We start from the raw sequence: 24,004 nt of genomic DNA on the forward strand, positions 1-24,004 counted from the left end.
CAGTATGCTGACTCATCGTTCTTGCTGAGGAAACCCACCACGGTCGTGTCATCAGAAAACTTAATGATGTGATTGGAGCTGGGCATTGCTACGCAGTCGTGGGTCAGCAGGGAGAACAGCAGGGACTGAGTGAGGTCACATTCATCCCAAAAGCAGATCTTCATGGAGCTGGAACCAGTTTGGGTCTAGTAGTCCATGTGGAGGGAAAATTAGTACAATTGCATTTGGAGAACAACAACATATGGCTGGAAAAGTCAGGTGTCTTAATACTTTTGTATTTATATATATATATATATATATAAATAAATAAATAATAAAATAAATAAATAATAAAATAAATAAATAAATAATAAAATAAATAAATATATAAATAAACAAATAAATGCATATATAAATAAATAAATAAATAGAAACTAAAAGACAGTGAAGATATACACCGTTTTCCTGCTTGTGAGAGAATTAGTATGTATACCAAGCGCTCGGGTTTCTTCGGTGTAATTTCGAAAACTGCACCACTACAACAACGTTTAAGTGATTTCACTTACTGCAAAAAAACAGTTCACCTCAAAGTTCATTCATAAATTGAAACAAACTAGTGAGAAAATCAGTCATGAATAATACATGAAGCAGAAACACTCTGGAGTTTTCTTTCCCTTTTTCTTTTTTTTCCCAGTTGATCCATGCAGATGAAAGAGGGATGATGAAGAAGGAGAGATGGTGGACTTCACACTCCTCTAATGTAGAGATGGACACTGCACCCTGATTTCCACTGGGTTTAAACACCATCATTTTACTTCCTGCTTCTTCTTCCTCCACATCTGAGCTGTGTGTGTGTGTGTGTGTGTGTGTGTGTGTGTGTGTGTGTTACTAAAAACTAGAAGATTAGCCTTCTCTTGTCATATCTCCACCACGTGCCAGGATTGATCTTTGAGGATTGCATGATCAGATTCATGAAGCTCCATCTCAAACTGTTTCCATAGTAACAGGTTGTTCAGGAAAGGAGTCTCCAGTGTCAGTTAAAGGTTGTGAAGCTGTAGACTCAGGGTTGTAGACATCTCATCTCCAGGACAGAGGAGTTTTACACCTACGTGTAAATACAGCTCAGAGAAAAGCGAGGCTGGAGGACCTGGTGAAGGTCTCCAGGCGTTTCCTGTTTCGACTCGGCTGGGATTTGATAGCCCCAGAATTGTATTTCTTGATATACCTCCTCACCAAACAAACTCAACCAGCTGCTGCTTAAAGTCCTGATCTGGTAGCATTTTATTTCTTGACCTTAACTCAGATATGATCTGCTGATGATGTTCTTGACTACAGACCTACACTGGAACAGGAATTTATATACAGAATCTAACAAGTGTCCTGAAACCTCTACAGATCCACTTCCACATTTAATCCACTCTTCTGGGAAGATGTTCTTCTAGATGTTGTGGAGATTCATTCAGCCTACAAGGGTGTTAGTAAAGTCAGATAGTGATGTAGGTAAGAAGGTCACATCATCATAACTCCAATGACCAACACGATTTCCCAACTTCTGCTTCACATCATGTGACGTCTATTATTCATAAGAATAATTTCTTACTGGGGTGGCAGAAGGGTGGACGCGCTTCAAGACTAGGCTACCCCGGGCCCACCCCGGCCCACCCTGCCACACCCTGCCCATCTTCATTAACAAAAAATTATACCTTCCTCGTATCACACTAATGTTTAAATGGAAAATGTCTTTATTTCAACAATTTAACTTTTTATTCTGTACGATTTGTTTTCTTTTTCTTCTCTCGTCCGTCGTTCTCCAGAAAGTGTAAGCAACGATCAGCAAATCGTCACACAGCAACCAGACCTTCTCTAAACCTCCATTATTTATTTAATGCATTTTTAATCAGAAGTGTTGAGGAGGAGCGCTCACTGATGCATTCCTATCACTTTCATTAGACCACTTCTCTCTCTCTCTCTCTCTCTCTCTCTCTCTCTCTCTATCTCTCTCTGTCTCATTTTGCCTCACACTTCTGTTTAATAGTAAACATTTTATAGAAAGTAATTTATGCCTCATTATTCTGCTCTTTTGTTTCTGCATCACTGTCTGCATAAAATATCGATCGATAGATAGATAGATAGATAGATAGATAGATAGATAGATAGATAGATAGATAGATAGATAGATAGATCTAGTCTAGATAGATTTTTCTGTATATCAAATAAAAAAAGAAAGAAATATAATATTTATAAATATGAGTGTTTACAGAAATATCACAGTAAACATGCAGGAGTTCACGTACATAAGATTTAATATATAAATAATGTAAACATCCTCTTTTGGACCGAAAATCTTTTCCCATACGTGAACCTCGGCACGTTCACTGTGATATTTCTGTAAACAGCTCATCTAGCCGTCAAACTTGAACCAAAAAAATAAATATCTGCCAAGCTTTAATATTTCAGCTCGTCTACATGAACAGTAAAATTACAGTGTTGCAGAAAATGAGAAAATAAATGTGGTCAGAAATCATTCCTGCTGCATGATAAATATTTCCTTTGAGCCGAAATAATAATGAAAAGTGGCCACTTTAGCTTCACCTGGCAGAGGAACAAAGAGCTTTTATTGAAAATAGAACAGTGGAACGTGTCCGAGTGTCTCAGCGTCTGGACTCCAGAACAAATCTCACACTTATGCGTTTTTTAAAAAATTAAGTTTTGGAACCCCCGACTTTTCCAACCATATGCGATTTTTTCCCACAAATTTATAGGCACACAATCGTTCAGGACGTCTTCGGAAAAGGCATGAAATTTTCCCTTCACTTGAACTAGGAGACAAAAACCTAAAGCCAGCTTGATGAAGATATGCTTTTCCAGGCTTGGAAGATCTTGAGTGGCCGGGTAAAGAGCTTCAACCTTTGGGATGAATGAGAACACTGACTGCACCTCAGGCCTCCTCACCTTCTCACCTACATCCACACCTGACTTTACTAACTACCCATACGAGTCCAAAGCACACTCCAAAATCTAGTGAAACGTCTTCCAAACAGATCAGGCAGTGATAAGAGCAAATGGAAACAAAATGTGAAATAGAACTTGTAAGTATTATGGAGTATAATGTCTGTTTTAGGTTTATAAAGAGCTTTAATGCCACATATCCTTCTGTCTTTTTTGTATTTCAGAATTTTGCAGACGTTTGACATTTGAATGAGCGAATGCCCCTCCCCTGACATTTTGCAGGAAAATATCACATTCCTCCACAAATGCTTTGGGAGCCAACGAGCTCCTGTAACATTTTTAGCAAAGTTTTGTTTGTTGTAAGCCTGACTAACTTGTACTTTATATAAACTAGCGAAAATGCTAAGAGAAAGAAAGAAAGTGCTATGATATAATTGAGGAGTGGGCCGTTTCAGTGTTTATCTCTGTAGGGTTGAGCATTTTTATTGTGTAAAATTAGACAGGCAGCCCTGAGACGCCTGTTTTCCATCTAATGCATTTCACTCTGCTTGAAGCTATTGTCATGATTCAGACTGACTGAATTAATTTCATGCTCATTGTTCGCCATAAAGCATCTGATGGCATGGCTATTCATGATTCATCGATGGCCAAATTAGTCTCTGAATGGACCCGAAAATGTCAGGCGTTGCGCCCCCGCCGAAACGAATGCAAACCAATGCACGCATTTGTATGCGCCCAAGGAAATAAACAGTATATTTTATGCCCTGTTGCTCGTCCTGATTTATTTATTTTTTCCGTGCTCAGCGGGAGAGACGGGATCTTCGGAAATGATAAAGAAATCCCGAAGGTCTTGGAAGTGCAACGAAATATGAAAAGCGACCCCTTTTTTTTCAAAACTTTCAACAGGCCTACGTTTGCATGAAAGGTTATGCGGGCTGGAGGTGAGGTTAGCATTTGTAGTCTGTATGAAACGGAACAAAATTGGCGCCTTTTCCCGCTTTGCTATTCAGATCAATCTCTTCTGTTTGGATCGCGTTCACATTTCCAGAGCTCTGATGATAGAGTTCTTCTTACTCCTGCTCGCTGCTGCGTATTGTCTCTGTGAGAACAAAGAGAATGCATTAGGTGGAACAAAGCTCTCGCTGTGTGCTGCGACTTCCTCGTCTAACTCGCCTCGTGTTCGTGACATTTCAGACTTCTCGACATGTTTATATTTAACAGCTCTAATATAGCTCGACATTTACCTTTTTTGCTCAATATGTATTTTGCGATTGTTTATTCGAAAGCAAAATGGCAGCACATCCATTAACTTGTTTTCTGTGAAAGATTAAATGCTAATTATTCTATATTGGGAAGCAAACATTGAATTATGTAAAAATTACATCAAATTCTGTTCTATTGTAAGAAAATTAAGATTGACAGCTCAATAAATCCAAAGGACTTAGCACCTTTTATTTCCAGCTAAAGAGCGGAAACTGCAGCTCATCGTGTTATTGATTCGTAGCGTAGGATAGACTCCGACACATACCTGAGACTTCCCCATGTCAGGAAGAAATCACAGCTTTATTAAACCCTGTGTATGTGTGTATTTTTTTACAAACACAACAAATATTTAAGGTTATATTTGCCTGTAATTGGACAAAGAATAGGCAAAAAATATTAGGATATCATTTTTCTTCCTTCCATATGTGGGTCTTCTCCAAACTGTTCCCACAAACTTGCAGGCACACAACTGTACTGGATGTATTTGGATGCAGTTGCATGAAAATTTCCCTTTACTTCAACTAGGAGATCAAAACCTGTTCCAGCATTGGACATGCGCAAATACAGCTCCATAAACATGGGATGGAAGCTCTTGAAAGATCTTTGTTGGCCTGTTTTAGATCTCCAAACATATTAAAGACCTTTGAGATGAATCTTGATGGTGGTGGTGGGATTTGAATCAACATAAATCATTCTAAATGCCAATGAATTCAGCAAATTAAGATCATTCCCCGGACTACAGGATGGCTGATTCAGCATGCACATATCCATTCAGAAGACCCAGAGGCATCTAGTTCCAGTACCTGTTCCAGGACATTTCTTATTCGTGCTGTGTATCGAAGATGTGAGCAGAATGAAGTACCAGATTGCCGAGCTTGTTGATTGTTGCCCCTGATGATGATGACTCGGCAGAGGTTGTCTCCGTGAACAGGATCTGGACCTGTTGAGATGCTCATTAACAAGTTCTCATCAACCCCCAACACAAACACACACACACGCACGCACACACACACACACACACACACACTGCAGCCTGTTCCATTATTTCTGTATCCACTGAACCGTGGGGGTTTTAATTTGTTACACTTCTTCATGTTGCCTGAGACACTTCTGGTGCAGGTCAGTTGTTCCCCCACTAGATGACACAAGATGGCAATTAAGAGGCAGATAGCCAGCGCTGCAGAGGGAATGAATTGGCCAAAGGTTGCAGGACGAGATGGAAAGCATAAGACAGTGATATCTGCAGGTCCTTCAGGGATTTCTGAAGCTAGTGTGGACAGAATGAATTAGCCTTTGTGCCACAGGCAGAGGTGGATATTGGGAAATGCAATGGGGTGTGTGTGGGGGTGTTAATGAAACTCAGGACGTGATTGAACTCAGCGTGTCAGCACCTTAGAAGCAAAAGGTTCTGACATGAAAAGGTGAACGTGACAATTAAAAGGCATGCTGCAAAACACCTCTGTTTTAAGCTGTCCCCTTCTTTCTCTGTCCCTTTTGTCACCTCGTGTTGACTCTCACGGTTGTCACGCTCATTGCTAGTAATTGGCTTGCACATCCTGACTCGTTTGACCTTGCTGATGGAAAGATGAAATGAAGGCGATGCGAACAGCCAAGGAATCACGAAACACACAGAGAAGGGAGAAGATTCGGGATAGAAAGACAGGCTGAGGTTTTTCTGTGTTTCCTGCATGAGGATTCCAACACATGAGAGTGATTTTGCTGCAAAGATTTTATTTAATCCTCCTGAGCTTGTTTTTTTTTTTGTACTGGATTTCTTCTTGCTTGAAAAGACTGTATCCTGCTGTCCTGCTGTATCCATCTCGAGATTTTGGTTGCTTTCCTGATTAATCCCCTTTATGCTTTTCTCCTCTAGGCAAAGCTGTGGTTGTGACTTTTTTTTTTTTTTTTTTTAATTAATGGATTTAATAATATTTAATGAGATATTTAAAGTTTATGAATTTTTTTATCGAATCCCAGGCTGTCAAGAATATGGCCCTGGTCCAGAATTCCCATCAGCCAATGCACTCTTACATGGTCACACACACCGGTTTCTTTTTCTTTATGGTAGTAGTGATTCTTGATCCACAGTTTACGGTCCACAATCCAAGGTCCAGAGTCCACAGCCCATAGTTCACAGTGCAAAATGGCCAGTTCATATTCCATGGGTCACAGTCCAAGTTCCATAGTATCTGTTCCACGGTTCATAGTCCAAGGTCCATGGGTCCACAGTTCACGATTTTGTCCACAGTTCACTTCCTGTGGTTCATACTCCATGTTATGTTCTTTGTTTTTTTTGTGTTTAGTTTTTTACTGAAGATATTGTTTTTCTGGTACCTTTGGCTTTCTAAATTCTTGTTTTTCTCAAGAGCAGCTGTATTTATACCGAGGTCACATGAGACTGATTGTACACAGACTCGATTCAGTTAATGACATGGTTCCTGATGGCACCAGGACCAGGTTCGAGGGTGAAAACTTTTTAAATTCCCATTTTTTTCTGTATTTTATTTTATCTAATTTCTCAGGCAGTATTGATATTTTCTGCCCTTCTGTACTGTGTACTTCATTGTGTAGATTTATCCAATGGCAGGTAAGCCATTAAAGGTAGTATTGACTACTGAAATTGCAGCATGCAAAATCTTCCACATTTTCTTAAACACCTTTTTTTGTCCACAGAGTGTGGCATTTAATTGACTCCATCAGTCCCCATTGCTATAGCCGAGCGCTCTCTCAGCACATTTTGTTTGCTTGTGCTGAGAGTAGAGTGCCGCGAGCGTGGGCTTGCCGACTCCACTCCTGGGGCCTTAGGCCATTAATCTCAACCCCCGTCAGCCGCCCCAAAACTTTTCTGCTGCAGCAGCTCCAACTTCACCGAATATGTGTTCACAATCTCAGATGTATTGTTCATTTGAGAGGGCTTGTCATCATATATTTGGCTTTACGTCCGGTCGGATGTTGTTCCTTGTCCTCGTATGTCTGCATGGCTATGCAGTAAAGACACGCCGTTGCTTTTATATGGAAGCTGAAAATGTCTTGCTCAGATTTACAGGTGGAAGTACCTGCAAAAAGCTGCGATGTTACACTTCAGCATTGGACTGTTAATGGAGCCCTGTGGACGTCGGCCGGGGAGTTTAATGTCCTGCAGTAGGGATGAAAGACCTCAGAAGTGGTCTGGTCAATCACATTGATTTTGAACAAGTACTTCCACTGCTGCGCTCCACAGAGATGAAATTAAAAGCATATGATGATGGTGGATCAGTTGTGTAGCACCTTCAGTAACTAATGATTACATTTATACATTCTCAAAAGTCTCCTGCATCAAATGCATACACACAGCCTCTTAATTCCAGATCTCACAGCTGATTAAACTCATTATGCAGCCTGACTTCATGACTGAGCAGCACCGCCTCAGACATAATCGATTATCAGAAATGTTCATTTGCATGTCTGTATAAATCAGCGTCTCGTCTACGGCTATACGTGTAAAACACTAATGCTCTCCCCTTCTACTCCGTATTCCATGCCGAAACCACGAGGAAAGCCGTTCTTTTGTTAAAAGTCTAACTAGATAGGAAATTGATAGACTTGATTCTTTTATTTTCCACCTCAAAGCGAAAGCCTTTATAGATCAGCGAGTGTCATGGTAGACTGGCTATCTTGCAGGGACTCTCAAAGGAAAAGCCATTTCTTATTTCTGTAGCACTTTCGCTCCCTGCAGCGCACGAATAGAAAAAGTTATATTTCTGTATTCAGTGTCGGTCTTGGAGGAGAGATCAATATTCATGATTCTGAGGGCTGAATCAATGCAATGGCACTTTTTCCCCATGCATTAGAGTGGTGACTCTGTATTATAGAAAACAGCCAGGAGAGACCGGATGAGGGGGCAGAGAACGAGCCGAAGGTGAAGGTTTTCACTCAAACACTTTCTTTTTCTCTGTCTAATTTGTAATTTTTGAACGCGTTAATTAGGCTTTATAAACAGACACTCGTTAGGCTTCATGGCTACTTCTTAGGCCATTCATGAGAAATAATAAATAGGCTATTCAATCTCAACATCCTACTCTAAATTTGGTCTCCATTAGCTGGTATAATAAGCTTAACTCTTCTGGGGAGACGTTCCACTAGATTTTATGAAGATTCATTCAGCTACAAGGGAGCGAGTAAAGTCAGGTACTGATGTAGGTGAGGTGAGAAGAACTGTAGCACAGTCGCAATGGGCTCGATCGAGGTCAGAGCTTTGTAGCAGGCCACTCAAATTTTGCAACCCTTGTAAAGCAGATCTTCATGGAGCTGGCTTTGTGCACTTTGTGTCATGCTGGAACAGGTTTGGGTCTCCAAGTTCAAGTGAAACTTTTCAGCTACCATTTGTAATGTTGTCCTATACAATCGGGTGCCTTCAACTTTGTGAGACCAGTTTGGAAAAGAACCACAATATGGCTGGAAGTCAGGTGAGGTCTTTCCATAAAGTGTAGCTTAGTGTTGATTGCATTACACCATTTGAACTGAGAATTTGAGGGTTGAAGGACCCAGCTGTGGCAGCTTGGTGGTGCTGGGATTTGGACTCATAACCTTCTGATTCATTGGCAAAAGCCTTAGCCACCTACTTTGCATCACAACATTGGATGTATTACACCTCTGTGAATTGAGTAGAATTTACACATATAGCATAAGTCAGAGCTTTATATCTTAACCTTTTCATTGTAGTAATAAACCTGACAGAACCCCACACACAACCCCCCAAAAACCCAGTACTGAACTTTGGATTTTTCTCCTGTCTCATGCTGCTGTGGAGTTTACCATGTTTTATTCATCTCCTGATGTACAGTAGGAGTTTGTCAGGATGACAGTAAACCAGTGGCGAATTGAGATCAAACAAACAAGCAATAAATAAATAATTGAACAAAAAAAAAAACATTCGCCAGCACTAGACGTCACCATCTCTCAAACATCTGCACTTCAGCCGTTTGTCGACTTCTGAAAAGCCTCGCCTTCAGCAATCTGTGTGAATTTTCCATTGTGTATTACAAGAAAAAAACCCCAGAAAACAACAGTTTTGTGCAAAAAGGAGGAAACGCTATTATTAGGTTTTTGTTCATTTGGGTTATGATTGTATTTTCCCAATAAAGTTTCATTGGTTTAGTTACAATTTTTTATAGAACAGGAAATATTATATATAATATTATTTTATGTATATATATTTAAGAGTTTAAGAACCTGGCCTGGGGTCAACAGTGCAAAGTAATGGAGAGTGTGTTAGAGAAGTGAAGAAAAGAGTGCAGGCAGGGTGGAGTGGGTGGAGAAGAGTGATAGCAGGAGTGATTTGTGATAGAAGAGTATCTGTGAGAGTGAAAGGGAAAGTTTATAGGACTGTGGTGAGACCTGAGATATTGTATGGTTTAGAGACAGTGGCATTGAGTTAAAGACAGAAGGTGGAGCTGGAGGTAGCAGAGCTGAAGATGTTGAGATGTTCGTTGGGAGTGACGACGATGGACAGGATTAGAAATGAGTTTATTAGAGGGACAGAGCATGTAGGACGTTTTGGAGACAAGGTGAGGGAGGCGAGATTGAGATGGTTTGGACGTGTGCAGAGGAGGGACATGGGGTATATCAGTCGGAGAATGCTGAGGATGGAGACACCAGGAAGGAGGAAAAGAGTAAGAACAAGGAGGAGGTTTATGGATGTGGTGAGGGAAGACATGCAGGTAGTTGGTGTGAAAGAGGCAGATGTAGAGAACTGGGTGGTATGGAGACGGATGATCCGCTGTGGCTCCCCCTAATGGGAGAAGCTGAAAGAAGAAGATTTTATACATATATATAATGTGAAACTATTTGCATTTGTCATATTTTGTATTGCCAAAGGTGTTGGGACACATAGGAGAATCTTCCCTAAAACTGTGCCACAAATTTGGAGGCAAAAAATTGTACAGGATGTCTGGATGCTACAGAAGGAAATGTTCCCTTCACTAGAACTAGGACAGCCAAACCTGTTCCAGCACCCTCGAAGATATGCTTTTCATGGTTTGGATTGAAAGATCTACTGCTATAGAGCTTCAACCCTTTTAGACACCTTTGTGGTGAATGTGAATGCTAACTATACTTGTGAATATTAACACACTTGTGGCTGACGAATCTCCACTAAAATCTAGTGAAACATCTTCCCAGAAAAGTGGAGCTCATTATAACAGCAAATAGTGACTAAATGTGGAATGAGATGTTCCACTCAATGGGAGATTATAGCTCAAATGTTAAGGAAAAAAGGATATATGTATGGAAGGATATGGAAGGAAGGAAGACAATGACTTATTTTCTGTTGTCATTTCTGTCTGAAAAAGATCCATTGTCCAGACATTGGGGAAGTGGTAGGTTTGGGGGTTCAAGACCCCATATTGCCAAGCTGCCATTCTTGGGCCCTTGAGCAAGGCCCTTAATCCTTTGTGCTCCACCGGTGCTGTATCATGGCTGAACCTAAGCTCTGACCCCAGCTTCCTATTATCTCTGGGATATGACAAGAAATAATTTCCCTTTGCTGTAAAGTATTTGTGACGAGTTAAAAGCCCATCACTCTTATGAAAGCTACTCTGTTTAGGGTTCACATCATATTTTTTACACAAATTTAGATTATTTTTATTTTCCTCCAAATATCTATCTTTTATTTCAGTCATCATTGAAAAGCAAACAATTCGCAGCCAAAAAAAGGAGAACGTTTTATTGAGCAGTGTTTCAAACACCGCTGAAAGTTGGCTCTTGCATTCATGAATAAATGCTCATCCTCTGGATTGTTACGCAGCAGATTTGTCTCTTTCCAGCAGCCGGTCCACCATAGCGTCCATTCATCTCATCAAATTAACCATCTAAGAATAACGATTAAATAAAGTGGTTATCGAGCTGAAAGGAAAACACTTTTGTCGCTTCTTGCTTGTTTGTCTGTAAAATCAGATAAGGTGTGGTTACATATAGCTAAAAGATCTAATACTATTAGTTTAATGGTCTACAGTGGCGATAAAGACAGGAAGCGCAGTGTTGTGTCTCGGGAATGGGGTAGATAAAGAACGAGTGAGAGGGAAAAAGAGAGGGAAAGAAATGAATGAGTCGTTCATTCTACATGTGTATCCTGCATGTTCTCAGATAATGCAGAAAGAAATCCTCTGACCTGGAAAGCTCCAGCAGAGTGACAGGATTAGTTTAAGAGTCAGACTGTGATGTGGATTTTCATGAAGTTGAAAACAATTAACAGGTTTTCATGTCCATGTTTCTATCTGATGCCAAATTGACATAAAATAACTTTTTTTAATCATCTGAATTGACATTAACATTTTACGAGTGTTAAAGGTGCTGAAGTAGGCAGTGATTGGCTGAGGTGTTGGGCTATGCTGTGATTGGCTGAACTACATTGCAGTTGGCTGAGGTCTTGAGCTATGCTGTGATTGGCTGAACTACATTGCAGTTGGCTGAGGTCTTGAGCTATGCTGTGATTGGCTGAACTACAATGCGATTGGCTGAGGTGTTGAGCTACAATGCGATTGGCTAAGGTGTTGAGCTATCCTGTAATTGGCCATGGTGTTGAGCTAAATAGTGATTGGCTGTGGTGTTGAATTATGCAGTGATTAGCTGAACAAGGCTGTGATCGAACTGTTGAACTATGCAGTGACTGGTTGATTTGTAGAACTTCTCTGTGATTGGCTGAGGTTTGGAAGCAGACTGTGATTGGATGAGATGTTAAAGTATTCCGCAATTTTGTTGCCTCTGCGTATATTCACTCTCTCGGCATGTGTGAAGGTGGTGTAAAACAGGAAGTCCTCACTGTCCTCAGTCAGACTGTGTTCATAACCTCGTCACATTTATGGAGCTGTAAATCCCACGAAGGTCAGCTGAGTGCCAGATATTCCAATAAGAATGAGCTTGAGGTTAATTAACAAACCTGCACTACACATTTCGCTCTCTGTTCAGAACGAGACCGAGAGGAAAGAAAGGGTAACAAAAGGGGCAAATCTTTAAGCTATTTAATGGTGTCCTTATCTCTTTAACCTTTAGATATCTATCAAATATATGAAATTCATTCTTTTAAAAAAAATCGCCACCACAACGAATATGAAGTCCCAGTTACTATGAGTCCTTCGTAAAACAGAATTTACAAGCGTGAAGGAAATAATCGCTGCTTTTATCTTCTTAACGGCATGGTGTCCATGACTCGGGTCCTAAAAAAAGTTTGGAACGTTAAGGTTGTGGGTTTGGTGATTGTGCTAAACCTTTCTGAACAGGTTTACTTTAGTTTACGTTCTCTATCTATCTACATCAAGCTACACATGCTCCTGAGGTACAACGACGCTGTCCTCTTTTTTCTAGTGCTTTAGCTAGAGATTTATTCTGATGCCTTTCTTCTGGATTAAGTTGGAATGCAGTTTAATTGGAAACCACTCATTGGATCTGAGGAGGTTTTCCACATAAACCAGTTTGAAGATCCACAAGGTTACTGTGGAGGGTAAAACTTAAGAACCATGAAGAAGAATTTGGGCTGTAATTAATATTTTTTTGCTACAATGGCTCAGTTTTGCATTTAAACATCCATCAGGTGATGCACTTACAATCATGAACTATAATAAATGATATTCAATGATTTCAATGTTTTTTCTTGAAGTTGCTCGCTCATTGGCTGTTGTGAAAAAGTATGCTATGCTATTTAAGACTATTTATGTAATATATAAATTGAATTGAATTTATGAGGGGAATTAAGTTTCTCCATAAAATCAAGAAACAATTTACACAAAGACAAATTGAAAAAGATCAAAACATGAATAAATAAACTAAATAAATACAAAATTTCTGTGTCTAAAAATGACATTGCACAGCGTTTTGGTGTATTTTGTGGAACGCTGTGTTCTCTACACGTTTATTATACTGTAATATGTTTGAATAAATATGGGGGGGGGGACCTGACCATGAGCAAAACCAACAGCACAATCAGAAGCATTGAAAGACAAATGGGAGACAGAGTGATGTGAAAAAGGTCAAACTTGTATACATGCGCTAATTAAAGAAGAATGCATTTCCGATGTGAGTGATCAGAACACGTCATCTGAGTGTGCAGCAGCTGCTGGGAAATGTAGTCTCTGTTTCCTTTTACCCTTTGCAATGTAATAAAAATAGAACAAAATCATATGGCGTTATATAAAGTGACTATAAACAAGAAGAAGACCATGATGTTTATTGAATATTTATGCTTTTATAAAAGGAGTCTCCAGTGTCAGTGCTTCATAACAGTGAAATAGAAAAAGAGGCAGGAGTTTTCAGTAACATGACAAAGAATCGACTCATTTTCCGAGGCGTTACAGTAAAAGGATAAAAATGGTCATCTACTTTATTATATAATTGATGTCGTATAAAAACAATTTGCAATGTCTTCTTTATTTGTAACACAATCAGGATTATTTACACACAGAGACAGATCCCATGTTCAGTAGAGCCTGGTGGAAGCCCAGATCGAGGCTGTTTGGCTAAAGAGTCAGTGCCAGATCTCTGTTTTTTAGTTATTATGGTGGTTGTTTCAAGACATTCCTGCCCTTGTGTCAGTCTCTCTCTTAAACCTAAAGCTCTCAGTCCCGTGTGCTCCGACATGCCACATTTATCATTCACTGTAGATCCGTGGGCTCGAGGCACCTCTGTATTTTCTTGACAATGTCATCCATCCCAAAAGCTTTCCAATCTCATGTGTCCTTCAAAAGCACAGTTATGTGCGGCCGTCCAGCCGTACCCCTTCCTCTGGAAATCTCCAAAGACTCCCACGGATATGACAGAGCCATAAGTCTGATTCAGGAGGACATTTTTTTACTCATCTACACCCCGAGGTGGACCATCAGCAGCACTTCATTACAGAACAGACCTTGGGAGCCATTTTACTGAGAAAAGGAATGTTGATAATTGCCTTAAATTTGACTGATGCATTAAGAACTTGTTTTTTTTCCCCCCTTGTTCATGACATCGGGTAATTATCAGGCTCCTCAGACATTAATTACGCTGATGATTTTTACTTTAAACTGTAGTGCAAAAGTACAAAATCCATTAGGAATCCATTAGTAAGCTTTAATTTCCCCATTAATTACGAACAGAATTGTACCCAGATGATCTTTATGACTGAAAACGACATGATTTTAAACTGATTCGAGTCCATTTATGCTAATTGTTATAATTTCGTAATGACATCTAGTACTAGTTATTAATAAACTTTCCCAGAAGAGTCCACAGCTCTCATCATAATTTATTATTATTTTTTTTTTTTTTAATGAATAACAAAGTTTATTTTACTTATATAAATAAAAAAAAAAACTCTCTGCTAATTGGCTGGGATTAATTGCAGTTCAGTGCAAATCTGATTAAAAACAATCGAAAAAGTTTTGTGGCAACATAAAAATTCATGTCAAAATTAATGTGTTAATACATTCATTAACACATTTGTTTTAACGCCACTAATTTCACTAGCGTGCAATTAATGCAGCGCACATTTCTGTTTGACCATTCTTATTACAAATATAAATAAAGAAAGATAGAAAGAAAGACATATAAAAGAGGCAAAATTAAAACCTTCAACGCAACACATTTATTCACAACATCCTTTCTTTACTCAGATATAAAAAAAATCAATTAACTCCACCAAAAAATCTTTTTTAAATCACTAAACAGTTGTTTTACTGATGCGCAGAGTCTGAAATCAGCACCAAAATCGTGACCAAAAAAACGTCCGTGTGGAAACACGGCCAAAGTTCCGTTTGGTGTCCTGATGATTTGCGTCATTTAAAACACCACAATTACTTTAAAACATTTACAAAAATATTTAGTCTTCATGCTCTATGTTGAGTTTGGTTTCACTAATAATAAACATACATTTGCATAAAACATCTGTATTTGTCCGTGTTCATGTTGATTAGAGTATTAAAAACTTTAAAAGTATAAATTTAAGGTAAATTTAGAACAGATACAAATGTGCAATGAAGTTGCGATTAATCACATTAACTCCCTACAATCATGCAAATTATCACAATTTAATATTTAAATCAGTTGACAGCCCTAATTTATATATATATATATATATATATATATATATAATCACCTCACCTCACCTCACCTCACCTCACCTACATCACTACCTGACTTTTTTCACAAATCTCCAAAAAATCCAGTGGAACATCTTCCCAGCATGGAGGATATTATAACAGAAAATGGGAACTCATGTGGAATGGGACGGTCACATTCTGTACCAATCTTATGCTTATATATCTTCTATAATATAATTTATAAAGAATATTTAGATATATAATGATATACTGTAAGCGTATTTAGAAGGAGCTGTGAAGTATATTTATATGTAGCATGTCTTCAGTGCCGGTGCTCCAGTCGTATAGATGGAATAAAGGTGGAGGAGTTTTATACAACTATCACAAATGTCTGAATATTTACTTGTGATATGTTTCGGGGAAACGTGTGTGTTTCTGGATCTCCAGCACTGCAGGCTGAGAATTGTGAAGGTTTGTTTCAAAGCTAAAAAGCATTACTCTCTCGTTCTCTCCAATGTCTCCCCACTAAACATTCGTAGCTGTGAATATTGATCATCCAGAGGAAAAGAGGTGTTTATTAAATTAAGACTCATCTATAATAGATTCTATTTGGAGCAGGATTTGGGAACCAAGATTGATCGACAGCTGTTAGCATTCAGCGCTCACAGGCAAGCGTATCCACTCAGGAATGATGGATGAACAGCAGGGTGATGATGAGGAGCTATCTGACCCCTCGTGATGGATTTAGCTTGTGTCATGTTATAGGTGTCTTCACTAGAGCAAATAAGAAAAAAATAAAAATAAACATGGGTTTGAGAGTGTGTGAATTTCTATTCATACAAAATAAATAGCAAATGAACATAGAAGAATCCAGATCACATATTTGGTGTGGCCACCATTCATCTGCAAAACAGCATCAAAATCTCAAATCTTTCTGTCTCTTCGTGTAATCCCAAACAGACTCGAGGATGTTAAGATCAGGATTCTATGGAGGCCAAAACTATTACTTCCAGGACTCCTTGTTTTTCTTCTACACTGAAGATGGTGTTGGCTGTATGTTTGCGGTTGTTGTTCTGCTGCGGAATAAATTGGGGGCCAATCAGACACCTGAGCACTGAGGGCACCATTCATCTTGACCATATCTACAACTCCATTTGCAGAAATGAATTGCAGGAAACCTCCACCATGCTTCACTGTTGCCTGCACACACTCATTATTGTGACACTGTCCAGCACTTCAGCAAACAAGATGTCTCTGGCTTTAGCAAATAATTCAGATTTTGACTCCAGAGCACCTCTTGCTATTTTCTGCCCCCAGTTTCTCTGGTTTCATACATAATTCAGAAGCTTAGCCTTGTTTTCATGTCAGAGGTTTGTTTTTTTGGCCAGAATTTTTCATTCTGCTAACTTTTTACTGATGGCACTGCTGGACTACATCTGATGTAGAATTTTTCTTGGCCAATCATTGCAGCCAACAAAAAGTTCTATCGGCCAGGCCTAAAAAAAAGATCAGCGTGAAAAATGCATCCCATTCGCATTAAATGGGATTTATAGCAGGAGATCTTCCACTCCAACCCATGTAAAGCAGACCTTCATGCTGGAACAGGTTTGGGTCTCCATGTTCAAATGAAGAGAAAATTTAATGCTGCTGCATCCAAAGAGGTGCAATACAATTGTATAGTATTGAGGAATCACATACAGCTGGAAAGTTCAGGTGTCCCAATACTTTTGTCCATGCATTATTTATATAAAATGTATTTATCCAGGCAGAGTAGATATGAGTAATATTAGTTACAGTCTCCTGTTTTTGCTTTTTTTTCTTGATGAATTCTTAACATTGAAAGGTTTTTAATATTTCATATGTTTTTGCTGCTTTATTAAATGTCCTCGTCGGCCTCGTCGGTCACCCTGAAACTTCAAAAAGCGCTCGCCTGTGAGGTGTAGGATTGTTTAAACCTTCACATGGCTCACAGAGCGCTTGATTCAAATTAAAATAACATTTCATGCTCTTAGTAAACTCAAGCTTAAAAAAAAAATTAAGCCCAATATTCTGAGCTTTAAACTTTAAATATAACATGAATAATTATATGTAATGTGTCAATTGTTAGAAAAAAAAAAAAAAAACACACAATTCTTAGTTTTCCATTCATATTTGGTTGACATAGGTTAGGTTACTATGACACTTTATAACCTGACTTCTATTAGAACATAATAACAGGAAAGAGCATCTTAAAGTACTGATCATGTAGGGGTTCATCATAGGAAGTCAGAACAAGTTGAATACATATTCTAACATATGTCTTGACATATTGGGCTGTTTTGTATTTGGCCACCAGATGTCACCACTGGGCCCCTATTCCCTACTCCCTTTTCCCTACTCCCGAGCACCTAACTGTTTAATGTCTCCCACCTGCTCCTCTTTTGTTTTGTGTTTTTAAGTTTTCCCCTTTTGTTTGGTTCCTGTTGGTTCATGGTATTTGTGAGTGTTTTTGTCTTGTCTCCTGTCAGTGTCTTGGTGTGTATGGTCCTTTGCCTTTTTTCGAGTCTCTTTCGCGTCCTCTGTGTTTGAGTCTCTGTAAGTGTTTGGAGGTTTTTTTCCATAGTTTTTCTACATTTGATTCTGTCATTTTGTGATACCCTTTTCTAGTGCCATATTTACTGTGGGTTCCAGTGTCTTTGTCTTGAGTGTGCTTCCCCTTTGCTGTCCCCTTTTTCAAGTGCTATATTATCCCTTTTTGTTGTGCTCTGTGTTTTCCAGAGTCTCAAATCTTTTCCCATCTTCCTGGCTTCTCGTGTCTTTCCAAGTCTCCTGGTTTCTTCTGTCCAACTGAATCTCCTGTTTACCTGAGTTTTGCTGAGTCTCCTGACAGGCGAAGCTGCAAAGCTAGAGAACTGCTCTGCTCCCGAGCACCAACAAGGTGGTTTCTTTAATCATGAGCTGTACAGAGGGTGCCAGAGAGGGCGCTGCTCCACTCCTGAGCACAGTGATTTAACCGTTCACAAGCTTTGCTGAGGGTGCTGTTTGGGTTTCTGACTGTGGGTTTTTCCATAGTTTTGCTATGTTCGGTCCTGTCATTTTGTTGTACCCTTTTCTAGTGCTTTATTTACTGTGGGCTCCTGAGTCTGTCTTGAGTGCATCTCCCCTTTTCTGTCCCCTTTTTCGAGGGCAATATTCCCATTTTTGCTATACCCTATGTCTTCCTGAGTCTCCTGTCTTCCCGAGTCTAATGTCTTCTCTAGTCTCCTGGAGTCTCCTGTCATTCCGAGTCTCCCTGTTCTATTGCATTTGTTTGTTCTGTTTTGAGAATATTTTTTTTCTGTCACTTGCTCTAGAGACCCGGGTTTAAGACATGCTCTCGAAGCTGACATTCATGCTCAGTTTTCGGACACCTGATTTTTCCAGCCAGATGTGGTTCTTATCAAAGGATTGCACAAACATGGAGGCATGAAATAGTAACATCTTTGTATGTGCTAGCATGAGATTCTCCATGCACCTAGAAGACCCAAGTGTTTCAGATATCCATTAAGATATACTTTCAATGGGTTGGATTGAAAGAGCTCCTGCTATAGAACTGAAACTGGAATGAATTTTTCACTCACTGCACCCTAGGTCTCCTCATCCTCCCTACATCATTACACCTGACTTTACTAACACCCTTGTGGCTGAATTCATCTCCACAAAAAAATCAAGTGGAACATCTTTCCAGAAGACTTAGAGGTTACTATAAGAGCAAACAGAGACTAAATGTGTAACAGAACATACCAATCTTATGGTGAGTTGTCCACAACCTTTTGTCCATACAAACCTAATGTCCAGTCATTGAACCATAAAGAGGTCCATTATTTAAAATAGCATGAATTTAAAAAAAGAAAAACCCTAGTGGATATTCGAAGTGTAATTTATCATGTTACAGTGGTGCTGTACTCCACTTCTCCCTTCCAACACCAGAAACCTGAGGCGATTAGCAAAACAGGCTAGCAAGGTGAAATGATCTAGCACCTCAATCTGCTTTTGCCTTTGAGGTATCACCTCTGCCCCGGTGATGGAGAGCAGAAGAGCAGAACTTCATTTAGAATAAAGTGTCTGCTTGAAAGAATTTTCGACTGGTCTCTTTCGGAAAAGTTTGGATTAAAGGTTGGTTCGCGACGCCCACGGGCGGCGTTAATGGTCCGTGTGCTCAGGTGAAGAGAAAAAAAGGGAGCTGGGACATCAAATGTTCCTGGAAGTCCAAATTTGTTTTGCTGAATTTGGGACTTGATTAAGTGGCTCAAGTGCGTTAGCTATTAGACCTACATTTAACTTTTATAATGCAATAAAATCGAATGAAAAAATAAATAAAAATATATGAAAAGTGCAAAATCCTAAAGATCAGTGAATTTGCAATAAAAATGCATGTAAAAATATTGTGGAAAAATTGCATAAACAGAAAACAAACCATTTGTGATGTGACATTTCCTGAAGAAAATGTTAGATGCCTAAAATATCAACGGGTTTCCTTGCTGCAAGGTTAAAAACACAATTCTGCTTGGTGAGATGAGTGTTTCGATACGTCACACGCCCATGTTTGGTGTAGTTTTCCGAAAGGGCGGGGCCAATAATGTCACGTGACATCACCGCAATACTCAGCATTCCACATCATAATCAAATTAAAACCCACATGTAAAATATATGCATAGAGGTGGGTTCAAATGCAGAAATGTATTTTATATACAACTATTTTATCTAAGATTTATATTAAACATTTTAGATTCCCTGGTGGTATAGTGGTTAGGATTCGGCGCTCTCACCGCCATGGCCCGGGTTCGATCCCCGGTCAGGGAACCAAACCCAGCCATTAGGGTTGCACGAGCCAGTGCACTTTGAGTGCCGGTCCCAAGCCCGGATAAATGGGAAGGGTTGCGTTAGGAAGGGCATCCAAATCGAACATGGGATCACGAATACGGATGATCCGCTGTGGCACCCCCTAATGGGAGAAGCCGAAAAAATGTTATCTTATATTTTAGATCATTTTATTGCAAAGAAAACAAAACCTTATCTAACAAAAAGACCAAAACCTGACGCGGAAGACAAGATTCATTCATTAAAGTGAAAGACCTGAGACAAAGAGTGATGTTGATTAATTCTCTATGACAGCAGCTCGGACAATAGCACAGGTTTATAAAATTGCGCTGGTTCGGATTGGGTATCGTTTCTATAGCAACGGGCATTTTCACAGGGACGTGAATGGTATATTATTAGGGGGCCGAGCAGCGCAGGTGCACCCTGTATTAGTTGTATATAGTAGGTCAATTTGGAAACCTTGAACTGACTGTCCTGTTCACTGTTCCTCTTTTAGGCATGGGGCATCGTGATACCTGTCCCAGTGGTAGAACTCAAATATTCTACCTCCCTTTTTATTCTTGTTCTTTCTAGAAATTTGGTACATCGATTGTGAAGATACTTATATACATGTGCTAATTACAAGACAGTGTGATCCGGTGATCATGTGAGAGTTTGTTGGCAGAAGGAAACTGTAGTCCAAAAACATAATCCTGACACATACAGTATATAGAAGTAATAGAGACAAATCCAAGTGCAGGAACGAATATAATGATGCTGGTCATGGTGAAACTGTCAGGTAAGGCTGGTTGAGACGTTACCTGCTAGTGCTAATGGGAATTGTAGTTCAGTTCATAAGAATTTGGGCATAGAGAGAAAACTCTAGAAAGCAGAAAAACGGGTAACATGATTGATTTCACAATCACCCAAATGACTGGGAGACAGTAGTGGCGTTTATTTAGACATGCTTCTAAGATGAAGAGGGAAAAACAAACTCCATCAGCGTGGCTTCGATGGCGTGGAAATTTCCCGAGGCTGTTCTTAAAAGCGTAACGAAGACCTCGCTAGGAATGAGCCACCAGGACGAGCTGTCTGCTCCACGCTCAGTGTCATCTTTAAACAGCGGAGAGCAGCGTTGTGCTACATTAATGAAAGCCCTCCACCATGCCACGAATTCATCTTCTTGACAGCTCCGTCCCAGTTGAGCACTTACACATCACGGGGTCCGTGTCATTTTTAGAAGTTTATTCAGGCTACATGAAGCCCCACGGCTCACATCGCCTCGCCCGTCCTCGCTCGCTGCAATGCTGTGAGACCGGTTTTGTCCTTTACTGAGAGAAGACATCCCAGGTGAAGATGCACTAGACGTACAGTTCACTGTAACTGGATTACATTTTTAATAGGAATCCATCAATCATGTTCATGTAAAATGGAAACACGAGTTACAGGAGCACCTCTAGTTGCAGGGTGGCATTAATAGCAATCTAGCCTCAAATAAATATCAAGTGAAGAAGCTAACCTTCACAACTCTGAAGGCTGGTATCCAGTAACCCCGTAATCAGCAGAAGGTTTAGCAGCTGGTTTGAGACACACATTTGTTTAGGAAACATCAGGGTCAACAGGTTTCAGCTCCATTACTAGCCACAAAATATCTGAAACTTGACTCAAAACCAAAAATGGGAACAAATTATATATATCAGTTTATATATATTTAGATTTTTTTGTATTTTTTCAGGAAGTATTAATCAGTAAAATGTAAAATGGGGCATCGTAGATACACTTTCTATATTGCCACATCTATTTCTGATGATTTGCTCCAAAAACAACATTTTTAATCCAGTTCAATCTGGCAAACATCCTGTTCACCGATCATCCTGTTCTCCTGAACATGGGGCAGCATGATACCTGTCCCAATGGTCTCTTTAGGCATTAAATGCAGTATTTGCTCATCAAATTAGCAGCATTTCTCAGCTGTTAATCAGTCAGAGGAGGTCATTATTATTGTTTTATTATTATTATTGGACTGTGGTTTGGAGAAGAGCTGAAGTTTTAAGAGTGATGCTCAGGTGTCCATTGTGTGAGATAGTCATCATATCTTACATTCTAACACTATAAAGAGCTAAGAGGAAAAAACAAATATTGATCCTCACATTTTCCATGTGACAATTTTACATAAAAGTGCCATTGAAAGAGCAACACTGTATGACCAAAAGTATGTGCACCCTATTGCGATTACACCCTTATGGAGTTCATTCCCAAACAATACACGTGTTTGTATAAAATGCTTTTGCTGTAACTCAAATCTGTTCCAGCTCAGTGGTTGCTAATGTGAAGGTTGGAGTAGAACTTCCTGCACAAAGCTCCAATCTTCTCTACACCTTTCTCAACTGGAATCAGGAAATTCATGACATCCTGACATCATTACCTAATCCTAATGATGCTGTTGTAGACAAATGATCATTAATGTCCACAGACATGCCTAGAAATCTAGTGGAAAGTGTTTGTGAAGCTCAGATGAACATTTAACATGAGCCATAGTGATGGAAAATGGTGTGTGGTCAGGTTTATGTAAACAATACTCTCAATTTTAAAATTGTGAATCTGTTATCTGATCTAGAAAATCAGGGTCAGGGTTAATCTTCTGGTCAGGACACAACTTGCCTTCCTCCTCATCTTGAGACCTCCCATATACACTGATGGTTCAATAAAAAAAAGTCCAAACATGTACATGAAGGATCTAGAGAAAAAAATCAATAAGGGTCAAAGTCAGTGAAAAAAAATGCACCTTCTCAAACCTCCAGGTCTGCCAGTCAGTCTGTTCTCATCCAGACCTAATGAATCAACGTCACATACGTTTTCTCCTCCTCGCAGACTGCGGATTGGAATTCCGATGTCTTGCGGTAATTCGTCAGGTTTATTGAAGGGCTCCGAGATTTCTTGGTGAAGATTTCAAGCGGAGCAGATGCCTCTATTCATTTCTGTCAAAGGCTGTCTGCAAGAAGGGAACGGCCAGGACATCGGCGAGCTAAAGCCAAAATGACAACGTAATGGAAATCTCTCTTCTTCTCTCTGTCTTTTTACTTGAAAGGCTTAATTTATTTATTTATTTTAATTTTTTAAAACATAACCATTACATCCTGAAAATGTTTGTTGCTGCACTGATAAGTCACGATTACAGTCAGGCATAAACAGTATACTAACACCAGACTTTTTCAACCATTTGCACAAAGGCAGCTTCATGAAGATCTGCTTTCCATGGATTGGAAGATCTCCTGCTATAGAGGTCCAAACCTATTGAGATGAATGTGAGCGCTGACTGCACTCCACTGGTCTCCTCACTTCCTTACCTACATCAGTACCTGACTTTACTAACACTCATGTGGATGAATGAATCTCAACAACATCTAGTGGAGCATCTTCCCACTAGAGTAATTATAACAAGCCTAAATGTGGAAACAAATAAATAAACTATTCACTCAAACGTTTGTGGACACCCGACCTCAAAATCCAGGTTGTGTTATGTCCTGGGGGTAAGAGCGCAGAAAGGGTGCGATTTAAAGGCCTTGCTCCCAAAAGTGGCAGGATAGTGATACTGGGACTTGAACCCCTGACCTCCTGATCAGTAATCCAGAGGCTTAACCACTGAGCCTGGGTTTGTTTCCTGACCAACGCACAGCAGCAACAATTTCCCTGTGGGATCAATAAAGTATTCCATCGACATAGACATCAGGAATAGCGCACATTGTTTACTGATATAAGTGGTGTATCTGTGACTATTATTATTATTACTTTTATATCTGTGCCTTAGTTTGACACGTGGCGCATCGTGCTCACATTTCCCTCCTGCGTCTCCTTGTTCAAGTTCGTGTAAAACAAGCTAATGGTGCCAAGGAGAAATAAATGAAAGTGCTGCTGTTAATTTATTTCGAATTAGTCGGAGGAAAATTGATGCA

The 24,004-nt window shown here is 39.6% G+C and overlaps 1 long non-coding RNA gene across 1 annotated transcript; it reads left to right on the forward strand.

Annotated features, from left to right (window-relative positions):
• Nucleotides 1-17,710: 17,710 nt before the first annotated feature.
• LOC124381607 lies at nt 17,711-23,340 on the forward strand. Its single transcript, XR_006924893.1, has 4 exons — nt 17,711-17,807; nt 17,991-18,150; nt 22,923-23,095; nt 23,286-23,340. It is a non-coding gene; the product is annotated as an uncharacterized LOC124381607 (long non-coding RNA).
• Nucleotides 23,341-24,004: the final 664 nt, after the last annotated feature.

This window comes from Silurus meridionalis, chromosome 28, assembly GCF_014805685.1.
Source record: "Silurus meridionalis isolate SWU-2019-XX chromosome 28, ASM1480568v1, whole genome shotgun sequence".
Taxonomy (NCBI): domain Eukaryota; kingdom Metazoa; phylum Chordata; class Actinopteri; order Siluriformes; family Siluridae; genus Silurus; species Silurus meridionalis.